The sequence below is a fragment of the Phragmites australis genome, chromosome 4, assembly GCF_958298935.1.
Source record: "Phragmites australis chromosome 4, lpPhrAust1.1, whole genome shotgun sequence".
NCBI lineage: Eukaryota > Viridiplantae > Streptophyta > Magnoliopsida > Poales > Poaceae > Phragmites > Phragmites australis.
Window position 1 is genome coordinate 35,225,091 of NC_084924.1, and position 18,487 is coordinate 35,243,577.

At 41.7% G+C, this 18,487-nt stretch overlaps 1 pseudogene; it reads right to left on the reverse strand.

The window, feature by feature from the left end:
- Window positions 1-14,465: 14,465 nt before the first annotated feature.
- Window positions 14,466-18,451, reverse strand: LOC133914749 (DNA polymerase eta-like; annotated as a pseudogene).
- Window positions 18,452-18,487: the final 36 nt, after the last annotated feature.

Here is an 18,487-nt window from a genome sequence, read left to right on the forward strand (position 1 = left end):
GGGCAGGTGCGTATTTCATAAACGAACATCTGGACTCCTGGACTAGATGGTGAGCGAGTAGTACAAAACCTAACCGAGTTGTTGAGTTAGGCAGTTTCTAACTATTCTCTTTTTATTTCATTCTTTTTTTTATTCTCCTTCTTATTTTTATATTTTTAATTTCTTCTCATCTTCAATAATTTCTTTTCTAATAGATTTATGAAGGGAAAGAAGAGATAATTTTAAGTAAAAAGAGTGACATTGAGAATATTTTTTTAATAGAACCGTAAAAGAAAATCGTTAGAGCATTGAAAAGAATAAAAATCTCTTCATTAAAGGAATATAACTCGTGAAGAGAATCTGTTGAAGATAATCTTAAGACACTACCATCATACAATGTCACTTTACAGTCCCACAACCACTTTCCACGCAGAAACTAAAAGAAGGTGGCTGTTGCAACCGACCTATCGCTATGATCCAATTCCGAACGCATCGGGCACATTCTTCTACCTAGTCCAACACCACTCAAACTAGAACTTCTTCACCGCGTTCATGAATCACAAGGGAGAGAGTACTTTTACGGTAGTCTATACTACCTATAGGCAGGAGGAGTATAAATTTAATCTGACAATTCATGTGATTAGATATTTTGGTAATTAACATAATTTCACCAGAATTACCTACCATGCCAATCAAGGTTACCACCGTAATTTGCCACTTCGGTATCAATCGAAAAAGAGCAGGCCAACACAAACTCTTTTTGCGGTGCCGCCACTGCACCTTTTCCCATCTTCCTTGTGTCCTCCTCGTCCCTGGTGACAGACTCCTCCGTAGCCTCCTCACCATTGTTGTCCCCTCGCTGCTACCGCTGCCACCTCCCTGCCCACACTGGTCTCACTGCTGTTTCCCATACACGCATGACGCTCTAGGCCATGCCGGTCCCGCTGCAACGACCCCACCCACTCTGGTTCTGCTGCCACCTCCTAACTGACGCTGCAACGGCTGCTGCCACCACTCCGCGCACCTCCCCCTCACCACTGGAGTGGTCACCGCTAACACACCAACCCACTGGCCTCCTCATGGACGCCAACCCCATCCGGATCATCGTTGCTGCGATCATCAACATGTGCGTTCTCGTATCTCTCTTTCTTTGGGACTCACAAGCAACTGGTATTTCTATACACTTCTTCTTATCTTCTGTGTTAATCAATATATAAAGTTTGACGGAGAGTCAGATATAGCAGCCAGATCACTTTAATATGATGTGGTATTAGCAAAGTTACTTGTGAGGCAATAACAAAATGCATATGGATAGAAATCCTGAAAATTGGATGGCCTTATAACCTGGATTTGTAAAGCAGATTAAGCTGTCAGCAAGATAGTTACACATAAAACAAAAAAATATTAGCAATTAACAATTGCTCATTATTCCAATCATAAGGTGACTTGATTACAAAGTAATTTCTTCACCCCACAAACTACATCTTTTAGAAATACATGTATTGGTCCACTACATATTTGGGGAGACAAACTCACCTCTTGGACCAGTTCTGGGAATGCTTTCTTCAGCTTATTGATACTGTCAGCTCGCAGAGCTTTCAATCTTGTTCGTCATTCATCATGTCAATATGGGAGTATGCATTATCAGTCAATATTCAAAAGCATTAAACAAGTATATACTGATGAAAACTAAACCAAGTATGGTTTAGTCTTGTAATGTGCTATATTAAAATCTAAACTAGCATGTGATTATGCCATGTCATGTATGGTTTAGTCTTGTAATGTGCTATATTAAAATCTTGTGTCGCGAGTTATAACATGGTTTCATTTGTTCTAAAATAACAGATTAATGTAATGGGTGGCAAAGAGCACATTATCATGTAGGAAGTGGAAGAATATAACATGGTGGTAAACGAGATTTTTAGTAGTGAGGAGGATGGCTATGAGTTTATAATTCATATGCAAAAGTGAAAGGGTTTGGTGTTAGAAGGGGCAAGCCAAGGAAGAAAGAAGAGAAGGTGATATGGAGGAGATTAACGTGCTTGTGTCAAGGATACAGGTCCATTGAACACTTTGAAAAAGTCTGTTCAAGTAAGAGAACCACATGCGCTCACCCGTTGTGGATGTGAAGCTAGACTTGACATTCAGCTAAATGAAGAGAGTGGCATGTGGTTCGTTACAGATTTTAAGGATTGGCATTGTCATGCACTTACTAAGCCTGATGAGGCTTTTGTCTTGTGGTCTCACCGGAGCCTAAGTGAAGCACATAAAGCAGAGGCCATTGAGCTGGGTATCGGTGGCCTTCATACTTGTCAGATAATAGATGTCATGGAGAAGAACCATGGCGGTTTTGAGAAGACTAGGTTTTTGGTGTGGGACCTATATAATTTCTTTGCAAGGAAGAAAATGAAAAAAGTTGAAGGCAGCGACACTAACTTTGTTCTGAATTATATGAGAGAGAAGCAAGCAGAAGACTCAGAGTATTTCTTCAAATACAGTTAGGATGCTCAAGGGTGGTTGAAAAATATATTTTGGGCAGATTCGCAATCAGATTGATTATGTTGCCTTTGGCGATGTTGTGGTCTTTGACAGCATGTACCGCGTGAACTAGTACAACCTTCCTTTTGTTCCCTTCATTGGAGTTATCCATCATCGAAGTACGTTTGTATTTGGGTGCGGTATCATTTTGAATGAGAGTGTATCATCGTATGTGTGGTTGCTTGATACTTTTTTTGGAGGCGATGAACCAGAAGCATCCAAAGTCACTAATCACTATGGGGAGACTCAATGGCAAGGGCGATTGAGATGGTTATGCCTGGGGCATATCACCATCTGTCTAGTTGGCACATAGAACAGAATATGGTGAAGTTCCTCAAGGGTGAAAAGCTTAAGGAGTTCAGAAAATTCATTTACCATTCAATGGAGGTTGCTGAGTTCAAGAGGCATGGGTAGATTTCAAAGAGACCCATAAAATAACTAAAAATGATGTATGGATATTGAAGATGTATGAACTCAGGAACAAGCGGTCCACTGCACACACGAATGGGAGACACTTCCTAGGCATGCATAGTAACCAACAAAGCGAGAGCTTGAACTCCAAGCTTCACAAGCATCTAGACCAGACTATGTCGCTTGTTGATCTAGTCGTGCATTATGAGTTCTGCTTGTTGCGCATCCACGGGAATGAGGCTGAGCTTGATGCAAAAGCTTCATTGTCCATCCCATTCACTAGGATAACTACGGACATATATGAGAAAAGGGATGCTTGTATCTACATGTCGATGATGTTCAGGAAGGTTAAGGTGTAGATTAGGAAGCTACTTGAATGGAAGGTTAAAGAGGTGACGATGGTAGATGGAGTTGTGAGTTATCAAGTCGCATCCATAGGTAACAATGAGAACCACTTTGATGCCAGTTGTACTTTTGATGGCTCAATGATGATGATAGCTAGTTGCCCTTGCCGGATGATAGAGTATGATGCCATTCCATGCCCACACATATTTGTTGTTATGTGGTATTTGGGTCTAGACATCATTCCTTCTTGTTGTGTTCAAAATAGGTGGGCAATTGTAGAGAAGCTTGCATTCGCCTTGGAGAGATATAGAAATACCCATGTGTGGTCAGAATAGATGGATCGTTTCCATGACCTCTACATGAAGGCTAATATTTTTTTGTTCAAAGCTTCGAGGACAGAGGAGCAATTGGATAAGGTGATGAGAATCCTAGATGCTATTAGGGATGAAGATGTAGAGAACAATGGGGCCATGGAGGTGACGTACTTTGGGCCTTTGCCATCACACTTTTCTGGGGCGGTCAGATCTTCTACAAGAGAGTACTCGATCCCAAGAGGATTATTTTGAAAGGTGCTCCATCAAAGAGATTGAAGCGATTTCATGAAGCCGTGGGCAAAAAATAATTTTTACAAAAACCTAAGTCTCCAGGTAACTAGTAAACCTTTATTTAGTTTCTCCTATGAAATATTAGGTGCTCCATCATAGGATTTTAGGATGGACAATTTGAGTTAAGTCTAGATTGGAACCTTTGATATTTTGGAAACTATTCCAAATTATTAGTTAGTTACCTTTCATATTTTGAAGCCTTTAAAAGGTTAGATGTTTGCTTAGCACTTCTATTTACTTGAACTTACTCACTCGACTAAGATAATAGATTTGTGTCAACTCTAGAAATGTCTGTTTTAATCTATTTCATTTAATAGATAACATGTGTCGAGGGTTAATTCTTGAAAATAATTTTGCGGTGTACTGGTCGGTGGATGTGTGAATAATGCTTGAGGCGTTCGTGTGCTTATGATGGACTAAAGAACACGAAGGGGGTATCCAGGTTCAGGTCTCCCGAATGATAACAACACTACATCCTATTTATTTTGCTATCAGAGTTTATGAACTGGTTACAGATGTGTTTTTCCGGCTCTTCCCCCTCTCTCCCTACAAACCGAATCCTCCTCTCTTTATATACTAGAGAAAAGAAGAACTTACAAGTGGGCTTTGTTTAGCAGACCCATGCCTAGCTAGATATTCTACTCTTAGATCATCATCATGGAGAACCTGGTGAACCCAACTTACCTTGAGAGCTATGCATGCCCGTCCCATTCGTGGCACGCTGCCGTACCTACCTCCCTCGATCGCCCGGCTTGTCCCATCACCGTGCATTATAGGATCATCTGTCAAGCTGCCATGCCCTTACGCCTTGTGAGTCTACATGTAAAATCATCCACTTACCTGGTCATTCTACAGATCTTGTCCCATCCGTCATGTGGCGCAAGCGGGTCGCAGCACCCCACTCTGTAGCAATTAATGCTACAGGACGGGGCACTACATATCTGCGTCGGCCATGACTTTTTCACTGGAGGAGGTGCTTCGAGAAAGAAAATACTTAAGTAGGTATCAATAAATGTGATTAGATAGGTTTGGTATGGGTGTCCCGTGATTAGCATAGGTTAGTTCGTGGGAGCATATGATATGATAAGAAGGCTAGTCACGCAAGCCTCGTACTAGTCGTGTGAGCCAGGGGCTAGTCGCTCGATGGGACAGAGTTCAGGAAATATCCCCCACCGGTCGCCACATTCCTTGTGTGGCCAGTTAGCCAGAATGGCCCCTTACTTACTATTCCGACAGTTGCCCCATGCTTCCTCGTGGCCGTGGTCTGGTCTAGTCGCACCACTTTGATCCCATGGAAACATAGTCCATCCAAAGAGTGGTCGTCGATGCCATTTAGCTTTCAGATTTTGACTCTAAACTTCACGTCACGTGGGGAGGTTAAGCATCCTAAACAAGAAAGAGAGAGAAATATTGATTGCCACTGGACTCGAGGGATTTTTCAATTCCCCATGCACGTCCCCTTGGATTTCCAGCGATTCGGATGCCGCGCCGGTTGAGGTTCCTCAGTACTTCCAAGAGTGTTTAAGACGAGATAGGTATGAGAGGCTAAGGTGTTGGTGTCCAGACATAGCCACGCATGCCCAGTTTTGACCGGGAAACAGTCGTAAGCCCCCAGGGTAGTAAATAATAGGACCAGGGACATCCTCTGTGGTAGTTTCACCCTTCACCCTAGGTGTGAATCAATGGCTAGCCGGGCTATAAAAGCAGGAGTTCACCCAGCCGGCCACCCACTGAAGTTTTTGCAAGGTAATAAGGCAATAATTGTTCTTATGGATCATGGCATCCTCCTCCCATTCCTCGTTGGGAAGGTCGATGAGCTTGAAGGATTTTGCAAGGGCCGAGTTGCCTCTGACACCGACTCTGCTTGCTGTGGTGCCCTTGGGGGCAGACAATCTCTAAGTCCTTCCTGCGGGGTTAGAGCTAGCGTCGTCGTGCTTCCCTCATTATAGAGAGGTTCTCCCCTTGTCGCTCTCACCTGATCTCCAATGACGAGGGGGAGATCGGTTGGGACCTTCTGGAGGAGGAGATTGATGGAGAGGAGAAGGCAAAGGAGGTGCAGAAGGAGGATCAGTCGGGTCCACCAGTGTCGGTTAGCAGTAGCTCCAGCAGGGTCTTCACGCTGGCCACCCTCTTTGGCCCATACGCAGACTGTCGTCTGATTCCCGGGGTGACCAGTTGTTGCCCTAAGGAAGAGTATAAGAGGTTCCTTGACTCGTTGAAGGGCAAGTAGGGTCCACATACTTTGGATTCTTGGAGGTGGTGGATCTTCACGATATACAAGAGTTAGGTGGAACCTTTCCGTCAACCAGGTACCTTGTTATCATTTTTTGGTTTCACTCTCCTTGTATTGAATAACATTGGGCATCCTTTCAAGTTTCTTAACTTTCACCTATATTTGTAGGAATACATAGACCTTTTCAAACGAAAATTGTGACCCTAATTGATGACAAGTGCACTCAAGAAGGCAGGCAACCGCCCTACCAAGAAAGGGGCAATTAACTATTTGCCATCGCTACTAGTGGTATATTCTCAAATACCATCCTACTGAAAAACTTCGATAAATTGCCATTGGGCCTACTAGATTATAGATACTTTGCCACTTTCGCTGACGTGGCAACATCTTAGAGGAATATTCCTTTGGACACGAGGGCGAATTGACTGAAATGCCCTTCTTCTTCTTCCTTCCCTTCTCTGTCCACTACGCTAGCTCACTGGCTCCCCTTCTCCATCAGTCGCCAGGGTGCATGCCATCTCACCTGCACTCCCAATCTCCCAGATCCAAGATGTCCTCCTCCGACCATGACGGTGACCCTGACGGCGGTGAGGATTCCCCCCCTCTTTCACCGCCGTGCCTCGCCAAGGTCCCCGTTACACAGTCACTCATCAAGGCGGCCAGCAATGTATGCTTCTCCCTCTTCATCATCTCTGTCCTTGTCGTCGCTGTTACCTACCAGCCGCCTGACCCATTGCTCCAGTCCTCCGCCGCCATCACCAGCTTGCTCTCGCGGGTCCTCCCCAACTCCACCTTCCTCGTCCCCGATGACTCGCTCCTTCCCACCAACGAAGACTTTAACTCCTCCTCCGTCCCTGCCCCGGCGTGGGTTGACACCTACCATGTCGATGTTGATGCAATCGCAGTCAACGCCACAGCAGTTGCAGGGACCTACGACTCGGATGCGTCGCTTGGCCTGCTCGACCAGCTGCACGTAGATGCGCGATACTGGGGCACTGGCGCTAGCATCCAGAGCATGGCATTACACTAGCACCAGCACTAGCGGCTTGGTCGGGACGGCGCAGCGCGACACGACGGTGGCGGCTCGGCTTGAGGCCAGGCGGCGGGAAGATGGAGGCGCGGCGCAGGAGAAGGCCGAAGAGAGAGGGGATGGGCATCAGATTGAAGGTCCAGCACGGCGGCGCAGCGTGACGGCCTTGCGCAGACCGTGGCCATAGCGGGTGGTGCAGGCTGGCTGCGCTCAAGGCGAACATGGTGTGGAAGAGTAGAGAGGCGATGTGCAAAATGGTTATTTCGTAGACCTTGCCACGTCGGCTGTGGGACCCATGAGACACGTGTCCACTCCTGGTTGCGTGAGTAGTAAATTATGAAGTGTACAGTGGGCCACAGTGGCAATTTATCGAAGTTTTTCGGTAGAATGGTATTTGAGGACACGCCACTGGTAACGATGGTGAATAGTTAATTGCCCCACCAAGAAAGGAGTTGACCAGGGGGAGGCTACGAATGAGAAGGCTAGTAAAGAAGAGGCTGCACATGGAGAGGCTACCAAGAAGAAGGGTGGCCAAGCAGAGGGTTGCAAGAAAGGCATAACATAAATTACAACATACCTGCCTTGTAGAAAGTAAATGTTTTAATGTAGGCACTTAAATTTATTATTTCATTACGCCTACAGAGTTACACATTTTATTGGCATACTTTTGCATGAACACATTTTATTGGCATAATTTTTTTTACAAGTAGAAAGTAAATGTTTTTGTCATTTTCATGCTCCCTTAGTTAAGGAGAGAAAAAAATTGTATGCTCCAATGAAACACTGTTTGCTAATGCATTTCATTAAATGGATTGTGCTGCTGTTACGTGAGCAACAGAAATTTGAGAGTGCAAGCCTCTACACTCAGGAACTTTGAATAGACATCATAACCTGAGGCCACGTGCAGGAAGACGGGCCCTAGGATCCGATCGAACTCCATGGTTGGGCGGATCTGGATGCAAAGTGGAAATGAGGGCGGCCGGAGCGGGTGGAAGGAAAAGCAAGTTGAAAGGGACTGCAATTTTGCCACTCGGAATTTTGCTTACAGCGTAATGTAACATTTGCCCTTGGCCCACACGAACAATAATCATATGGTCCACATGTCGTACGCTCATATGTAAATGCCAACGGGTATAAAACAAATATGTAGGCTTTTATTTCATTCCTGTCCTGATGACATAGCTTATAAAGGCGTAATGAGATCATGCGATATCACATGCAACATCACTACAAGAGAGATGGCTTGTAGAGACAACTATTTTGTATTGTGGGGGTACTTTTTCCTTATCTCTAGATAATAATAGAGCCATTTTCTAAAACGTGTCGAAAACGTCAAAAAATAATTAGCCAAAAATACGAGCACCTATGCTGAGTCAGCGACTCAAACCCGGGTGGATAGGTTCCACCACTATAGGGCTATCAAAAAAGCTCAAGGCTTGCGAGCTACTTGAATTGGACTCGGATTGAGCTCGGCTCGAGTTTCAAACTCAAGGTTGAGCCGATAAGCTCACTCGAGCTCGGCTCGTTGACAGGCCTACAGCACAAGGAAGTTAACCAACTGAGCTACACTCAGTTTGTAACTCTGAGCCATTTGATGGTGCGTTGGACCATCAAATCGATGTGGACCATTCGATATAATCAATCCGATGGTGCAAAAAATGGTTTCTGTACACTAAATATGTACATGTCAACTCGTGCTTATTTGATTAATGGCAAGGAAGTAATAATGTGCAAAGTGAGACCCGAATAGTTATATAGCTAGTGTTAGGCCATCCATTCAGCCCATCCAGTCCTGGCATTCGTGACTATCAACTAGGGCTGCGACGGCAGCTCGATTCACGTCGACTGTAGCTGTCACCATCACTTAGGGGATGATTCGCATTACATGACCTAACTCCCTCTCATTGGAAGTGTGACACATGCAAAGACATAATTCATCGATGTTCTGTAGACAATCCTGCTTTTTGTCCATTTTGCGATCAATCGGATTTTTCTTATCAATCACATCTTGATTTCCTACGTGTTCGCACAGGTATGGCACAGCATCCTCCTGAAGGTTGGCCTGCAGTTCATGACTCCTCAGCTGGATACAATGATCTTCTTGGGCTGGTGGTGCCAGTCAATTAGAAAGGTCGGCAAGCATCACAGAAAAGGCCTTAATTCCCTGATTATTCTTTTTGCTTGGGAGCTTTGGAAGCACCTCAAAGACCGTGTATTCAACGGTGCTGCCTCAAGGGTGGATAGGGTGGTTTGGATAGTGGTAGAGGACTGCTTGCTATAGGTTACTGCTGGAGCTAAGGACCTTGGGAGCCTGGTCCTTGGTCCATAGATGCTAACCGTTGGCCCAATCATGTGCTAGTCGCGTGAATGTACTGATTGCAGGTACGTTCGCCTTAAAAAACATGTAGGTTTGTGTTGGAGAGTGAGGTTGGATGGAATATGATTATCTCTATTTTTTTATGATGGGATGATTCAATTTTCTGTTCGATTGGAGGGATGAGTCAGTTTTCTATTTGGTTAGTGAAATTATAGTGGTAGGATGAGTCACTTTTCTATTTAGTTGGTGTGATTAGATGAGCTGAGTTGGAAATATTTTTATAAATGAGTACATCACATGAGAAAAATATTAGTGAATTTTTCTAGAATTTTGGGAATTTGTTTGACGCATTAAAAATTGCTAGAATTTATAAAAAATAGGTTGTTTTGAAAATTTTTAATTAAATATTGGATCAAGTTTTTTTATTAAATTAATTAAAACGGATTGATAGTAAACTTTAGTTTGTTCATCAAAAGGTTAGAAATTTTGACAATTTTTTAACTCTAAATAAAATCAGGAGTTAAATAAAAAATGTACACGTACACGCACAACAGCTTTCTAGCTTTCTCCGCTAGCGCGGCAGCAACCGGCGGGCGTCACGGCCGTGGATGGCTTTGGCCCGAGATGGCAGCAAGTTTGTACAAGTTTAATTTATGAAACCATTACATACACTTTTTAGTTGGCACAAACACAATATAAAAATTACATAATTAACAGCAAAACAGAGAACACACTTATTATATGTTTCTAGTATGTTATTATTGCTATTATTATTCAATACTTCTAATGATCAGTCACCAACCTCGTTTGCAGAGGAAAGACAGCCGCACATTATGAACCCCAACTACGAGCCAGCCATGAGGACCACGAAGACAAAGTCCACAGGGCAGGCCAAGGTACGTTCGCCTTTTGTGCCAGATTTTATGCCTACAAAGTGCAATATTTTAGCTCTTCGTTCATCGATGTTGAAACAAAACTGAATTCACATAAAAAGATTGAGAAAACAGTTAAAAAGATTTTATGTCATAATAGTCAGGAACATCACGTGAATCCACCGGCTCTTTGAATGGCCAAGCATCAGCATGTTCATTCATAGCCTGCAACATGAAAAATCCTTATTAGAAGTAGAAAACTATATGATATCGATTTATTAATTTTACACCAGCAGAAATTGAGGTTCTTTTTTTGCTGATTTAGTGATTTGCTGCATTTTTGGATAGGAAGTTGCATAAATGTATGGTGGGTAAATTAAGGTACATATTTATTCAATACAATCAAGTACTAAGTAACTTTCATGCCATCTGCTAAGATTTGTGCAGATAAAATGCTTGCCTTCAACAATATCCACATAAGGCTAGTAAGCTGTTGTCTGTAAGTATTATAATAAAAAAAAAGGCTGAACTTGATTTGGAATGACCCCACTGCTCAGGCGTGCAGTTAAATTTGCAAGGTATGCGGAACTTAGTGCTTAAAACTTGTTATGCCGAACTAGTAATAAACAATGTGGGCAGGCCAAGGTACGTTCTCCTTAACAAACATGTTCACGAACTTACATATACTAGCTTATTGCACAACCCTTAAAAAACATGTTTAAAGTATGAAAAACCAAGAATTTAGAACAAAAGCAGTACTTATTACAAGCAAAACCACTATTAAAACCGGGTGAGGGGGTAAAGTAATATGGTATTGAAACTTTGGAGAAGTAAATTGAACGATTTTATACTTTTGGGGGTTATCCGAATTATGCTAATTCTTTAGTGAGTAAATGAACTTCTTCCAAATAAACAGAAAACACTGAAATGCGCACCCCCACCGACTTGTCGCTCTATTCGAATAGTTCAGTGAGAACCAACTTGATGCAATAAAGGGATCAGGCTTTGATCAATTACTAAGGTTAAACCCATTGACATTCAGCGTAAGATGTGCAAGGACATTGCAGACACATTTGACCTCAAGACCGAAGAATTTGTGATTAGAGGAAACATGATAAAAATTTGACTTGATGATGTAGAGCATATTCTTGGCTTGCCATCTAATGGGGACGAATTTACAAATGATCCTAAGAGAAATGTACCTCAACTCTATGAAATATACAAAGAGAAAGGTGCAAACAATATCAGCTTTTCGACATTAAAAGAATATTTGAATGTGAACAAGGACTCCGATGAACACTTCATACAGAGAACAGTAATCTACATAATTGGTATTCTTTATGCCCTACAACTCAACCTTATGTTCAGTCAAAGTAACTCGGATTAGTCAAGAATGTTAAAAATATAGAGAATATGAGCTGGTATAGCTTGACTCTACACAATTTGATATCGAGTATAAAAAAGTACATGGAGCAAAAAACCAATCTCGAGGGGAGCCTATATCTGCTTTAGGTACTTCCACAAATATGTAAACATATACAAACTAACTGGCTTACACTATATTTTCTTGTCTCCTGCAGGTATGGTATTAGGAATAGGTAAGTGTTCTTCACATTGACAGAACCATACACCTATCTAGAGGTGAAAAACCACTCTCTTAGTACTGAGATGAGTCACGAGCACTCAGACGAAACATAATTTAGCGAATGCATGGATTTGGAGTAGGAAGGGTAACATACTACACAAATCTTATATTTGAATTCATTTTATCATCTATGTTGTTTCTAACAGATTTATCTTGGTACTTCCAGAGCAGATAGTTGATGAGATAACGCGACCACTCCCATACTAAGATCCATTTGACAACCACCAATCGCACAGAAGCAACGACGAGGTATGTGTTATTAATATCCTACAACCACAAATAAAATATTGCCTCTTATCACCATATCCAATGATGTAGGGATCACACCATGCCATGACAATGCTTCTCAGACTAGAACACAAGTTTGATGATAGCATGGAAATAATTCAACAAGTTCAACAAACATGTGAATCGACAGTAAGACGATCTGAATTGACACACAGATTATTGACTAAATTCATAAAAGATTTTATGGTGAGTCCCTTCACGTTTTACTTCGAATTACCTACATACGTATGTGCAACCATTCCTAATTCATACATTAAAGAATTCATCATTGCAGGTTGGAAAACAATAGGAGATAGGCAACACAAACAAGCAGCCTGCGTCGAACACGTTCACAAGCGATGAATTTGGTCTTAATCAAAACAAAGCACATGGGAAGAAAACTGACAATAAATCATCGCAAACAATGGTATTGTCCTATCCTATATTGTTTAAAACTATTTTTTGCAGCAATGTATACCAACAATACATCTTATAGGTTACTCGCAAACGGAAGAAACAGCCGGTAGAACCACACGGTGCAAAGTAATTCAGGTCTCCACAAAAAAAGGCAACATAAGCCAATACATGACAAGGACAATGACTTTGTATACTATAGCCAGAAAAAGCCACGCAATATACGTGCCAAAAAGTATGTCTAGGTCCAATTATATTAATTTCCTACACAAGTTCAAATTCTAACTGTTTTGGAACCTTGCAGTTGCTGATTTTAAGTGCACCGAACAAGATGCCCCCACTATTGAATACATCAAGTGCACGTCAAAAAAGAAAACACTCATGCATATCAATGATATCGTCATAACAAAAGAAACTATAGAAATTCTTCTTGAACCCAGAAGATGGCTCACCAACACAGTAAGTAAACCTATATGCATTGTTCCTATGCAAACATTAACATATCATCTAAAGTGCATTGTTATTTGCTTGCAAATCATGAGTGCGTACATACACTGCCTAAACAATTAAAAACGTCTAAAAAAAGGGCATACCATGCTGATACATTTGCTAGCCTTTTCCTAACTTATAAAGGCTCCAACTCCGAATGGATTGTCACAAGGGCAAAATAGTATCACAAGCATGATATGGTAACTGCAACCACCCTTCACTGATTCCATACTGTTTCTACCAACAACAACTTACATCCTGCTTACTATAGCTCTTTTTCTCAATCAATATCCCCATACCCACTGATACTTGTGCGTTGTCAACGCTGGGCTACTTACCATTTAGATACTAGACTCATGGGGGCCTAGCAGCAATGATTGACCGGAACTGAAACAAACGGTGAGTTACTACTACTTCTTCACCCATCCTTTGTCCTCTATATTTAATGCCACTCCTCTCATACTTTGTATTTGCAACTGACCATATCCATAGTCTGGAGCATTATTTAGACATGACAACATAGAAGATGGGCCCGCAAGAAACTAAGTGGAAGAACTATAGGGTCACAACTTGGCCCTAGTTAGAAGAAGTCAAGTCGGCAATCCAAGAAGACAAGTACATTAGATAACCTCACTTTACAAATTATAACATCCCATTACTTACTAAATGTCTCACTACTGTTTCGCAATAATATAGAGGCTCCTGCGAGCTATTCATGCTCAAATTTATGGAATGCTGGGAAGGATTTGCGCTATGCCCCAATTTTACATAGGTATTCGTCTATGTTAGTTTACTACCAATAAATTTCTAGCATGCTAAATGATTTATCCTGAAAATTCATTCTTCTCCAACCTTCGCAGCAAGACATAGACCATTTTCAGACTTAAGCTAGCTGTCATTTTGGCCAACTCTCACCTCAACAAACTCAAGGGAAGTCTTGGTTCAAGATCTAAGGAAGACGACGCTCAGCTTGACAACCAAGGAGAGGACCAACATTGTATTACGTCTACTCTATAGCTTCTATGTTTGCACTTTGTGTATAGCCTCCTAATTGGTAAACTAGGAAAACTAGTAAATATTTATGGTGCCATTAGAGATTTTCTTTTTCTATCAGCACACGAGGTTAGTGACAAAATTATCGATTTGGTTGGAAGTGGACATATATAGTATTTAGCAAGTTTTGGCTCATTCGAGGAAAATTTCACATAAAGGAGAATATCAATATGAAAGATTTGCACATAAAAGAAGATAGAAAAATGTCAAAAATGCATAATATATTAAATCTGGATAGAAGTAAAATAGAATGAACCTTCAGTGTAGCTAAAAATAGCTAAAAATGTTGCTTGAGAAGAAGGAACATGAGAGAGTGAGCATCCTTACAGAAGTGTTATTCTTCAGTGCATTTGAGCCAGGAAATGTCTTTCCACAACCGTGACTCTTCGGCAGAAGACAATCCTCAACTTCTTCTCCACTAATACCTCTCGCAATCTTCCATAACCATGTTCTGCATGAAGTCAAGTGCTTATAAGATGCGTTGTTATGAAATATTAGACATGATATCCAAACAAAAATAAATCTAGATGCAGGGATCAACTAACATACTATCAACAAAAAAGTCACATCATCCGCTAAACGCTAAAAGGGATGACAACTCTAAACTCTTTAAACAAGATACCATGTCTTGAATATATGCTTATATTTACATCTTTCAAGGCAAACCAAATAATAGCAACCGAACAAAAACATGCATCTAGTTATCATGTGTTTACTCCATACAGCTCTTGTAACTTCTTCTCTGAAAAACATAGAAGATCACCAATAGTCTCGACCCTAAGATCATCCAACAAGGAACTTCCAAGCTTACCACCAAGCTATTTCCTGAACAATATGGATATTTTCACCATTAAGCTTCACACCGTGCATAATTTAAATAAAAACACATTTGTGAGATCTTAATAGGTTCCCAAAAGAAAACAAGAAACCAACAAGGGCAAAGGTGTCATGTTAGATCATTACATCTTCTTCACATGCAGTGATGTTAGGAAGTCTTGAACTGATGAAGAAAGGGCAACTGCTTGTTGAGCAGGCTTGTACATTCCACTAACAAGTTTAGGTAACATCTGCACAATATAAGAACATTAAATGGAAGACTACAATAGGAAGACAAAAGAGTCAAAGGAAGCCAAACATAGAAATACAGATAAACTAAGTTGGCTACCTGAGCTTAGCAAACTTCACACAATAATAACCATGGACTATTGAATATTGATACTTCAGTTTGTAGACTAAAAGAAGTAAGAAACTCAATCATACATAATAATATTTTGGTCAATAGAAAGAAAAGCATCTAATCACTATTGTGACTCAATATAAACCTTATTGTGAGCAATCCCAGCAAAGCATGTGAATTAGGTTTCCTCCAGAACTCTGACTCGTAACTGCGCAACAATTATAGCTCCGCATGCCAGTAACTACCGCTCGACAAAGCCATGTCTTCGCATTCTTTTCCTTCACGTTATCATACTAAAAACATGAAGGCCTATACTCACATTCATATAAAAAATTCACAGAACAACACCCAAACAGATAGTGAAATGTTCTTACAGAAGGAAGACCCAATATATTTGATTTTGTAGCGTCCACAAAAATCAGTTCTAGGGAATCTAGGGGTGCTTGTAAGAGCATTTGTTTTGCTGCATCGGTGAGGTCAAGATAAACTTCATTAATGGATGCTCGCTCACACTTCCCCTTGATTGCAAGAATTGCAACAACATGAAAGTTGGGATGCAAAACATTGGCTAATATTTCTATATATTCCATGGAAGTGACTTTGCTATTAGCTAGTAGCAAACTACCATTGTTAATTGTACCAATCGCGCAACACTTTGCACTGATGAACCTACCTCAGAGCTGCAAAACACTGATACGTCCCTGATCAAGCATATCCGATAAGGATACAGCTCCGATACGGTTAGGATATGTATCTGTCGTGTATCCAGAAAAAATAAAAAAACAAAAATCGGATACGTGCTGGATACGGGAGAGGAGATGAAGGTGACGGAGGGACGAGACGAGGAGGCGGAGGCAGGGGTGATGGGACAGAGGAGGCGAAGGCGGCGGTGAGGGCAAGGGGGAGGCGGAGGTGGGTCGGCAGGGGTGAGTAGGTGGAGGCGGTGGTCCAGCGGGGCGAGGGGGAGGAGGAGGCGACATGAGAGAGGAGGTGGAGACGGGGGCGAGGGCGAGTGGAGGTGGTGGCGGCGCCTGCTGAGTAGGAGTCGGAGGGGTTATTTAGGGTTAGGTAGATGGGCTGCATGTCTATATGGGCTAAATAGCAGTTCAATATATCTAATCCTTTATTTTTTCTTTTCGTTTTTTCTTATTAAACAAGTGGTATATTTTCTGCTACTATTATATGCACCATATTAATTATTGTTTTTAAAAGTCAAACATATCCACGTATCAGATTTTTTTAGGAAAATAGTATATTCGCGTATCCATATCAGCTCGATACCGATATCCGTATCGGTGCTGCCTTGCCTCAGTGCTAGCACTCCGGTAAAGATTAAGATCGGCCATGCTACGCGCCACGGGGACCTGAATCAAATTGATACCCGAGCAAATCTTCTTGGCCTCATCTCCGTGCATGGACCTGAATAAGCACCACATATTTGTCATGAAGTCATAAACTGATCAAATCCCTTAGAGATGGTATTGTCGACGACGAAACGACCCTCACCTCTTCACACCAAACTTGCGAGCCTCGTAGCTGACGGCAATCAAGCCTCCACCTTTCTTATCGTTGAATTGCACGACGACGGTGGGCTGACCCCTGAGTGTTAGGTTCCTCCGCTGCTCGACTGCGGCAAAGAAAATGACGACTCGTTCAGTTGCAGAATGATTCATTTGGGAGCATGAGGGGAGAGGGAGGGGGATGGGGAGATGACCGACCTTGTACGTAGAAGCAGTCCATGTCAACATGGGTGATGACCTGGGGTTCCTGTGGCTCCGGTCGAGCCCCCTAGCCACAAATCGAGCCGCCGCCACTGTGAAACCACCTACCTCATCTAAGGCTAGGCCACCATGACAAAATGTGTGAATGGATAGGCTGAACCCTAAGTTACGGTGACTAAGATCATGAATAGGCTGAATGGGTATAACCATTTAGGTCCCACTTTACACATTACTACTTCCATATTATTTCTTTTTTCTTTCTAAAAATACTCTTATACTCTATATACTACTATATACTTCTTATACTACCTCTGGATAATGAGAAGTATTCTAATCCATTTTGATCATCCAATCTAAAAAATGGATAACTTAAATTATTTTGAGACCACTGTAAAATTTCTAAAAAAAAAATGCTTGGAACCATGCATCGAATCTCTGGAAAAGCCTATGCTGCCCAGTGTTACCTGGACACCGTGTCCAAATTTATTTGCCAAATCGGACACCCCAAATTCGAGTCGGATTCCGAGTTGTATTTCGTGTATCCAAATTTTCTTTGCCGAATCGGACATCTGAGTCCGAGTCGAATTCTGACACCCATATCCGTGTACTTGACTTTCAAATTAATGCCATGAGTTACAGTGCTGAGTGACCCTTAAAAGATGTTGTTTAATTATCATTTCCTCCTATTCAAAATATAAGTGGTTTTCCACTTCTTCACTATGTGCAAAATATAAGTTGTTTTATACTTTTGATACACATTTTCATCATGTTTTTTCTTACTTAATTTTCCTAGTTAATGAGAGAGAGGTTATACAAGAATTATATTATTAATTGAGGATAGCACTATCATCTTACCCCTTCTTTAATTCTTGCGCCTAGATCTACAACGAACTTAAATTTAGATCGGACGAGTACTAAACTAGAGATTAAATAAGATTCTAAACAGAGGAAAGATCTATTTGCAGACTCTCATGCTTTGACGAACCGACTCAGCTGAGAGAGACGTTGCTTTAAATGCATCGAAATCTGAGAACAGAGTACTGATTAAGTTGTAGTATAGTACTTCATCATCGAGAACGCAAACACAAGTAAACGCGAGAGAAACAAGAAACGCCAGACGCATAACTGCAGCAGCACGAACGACGATGCATCGCGATCCAACCGACCGACAGGGACACAAATGTAATTTCTGAAATCATAATTTTGTTTATTGAACTTCGAAAAGAACATTTTCCACTCGAGAAGAAAGAAAAATATTTCTCACCAAAATCGACCTAACTCCGGTCTCCTTTTAGTTGCACCGTCACTTGCAAACCCCACCATATGCGGGCCCCCGCGTACCCAAACTCCTCCATGGCCCACATGGCAGTCTCACTCAGTCGTACAGCACG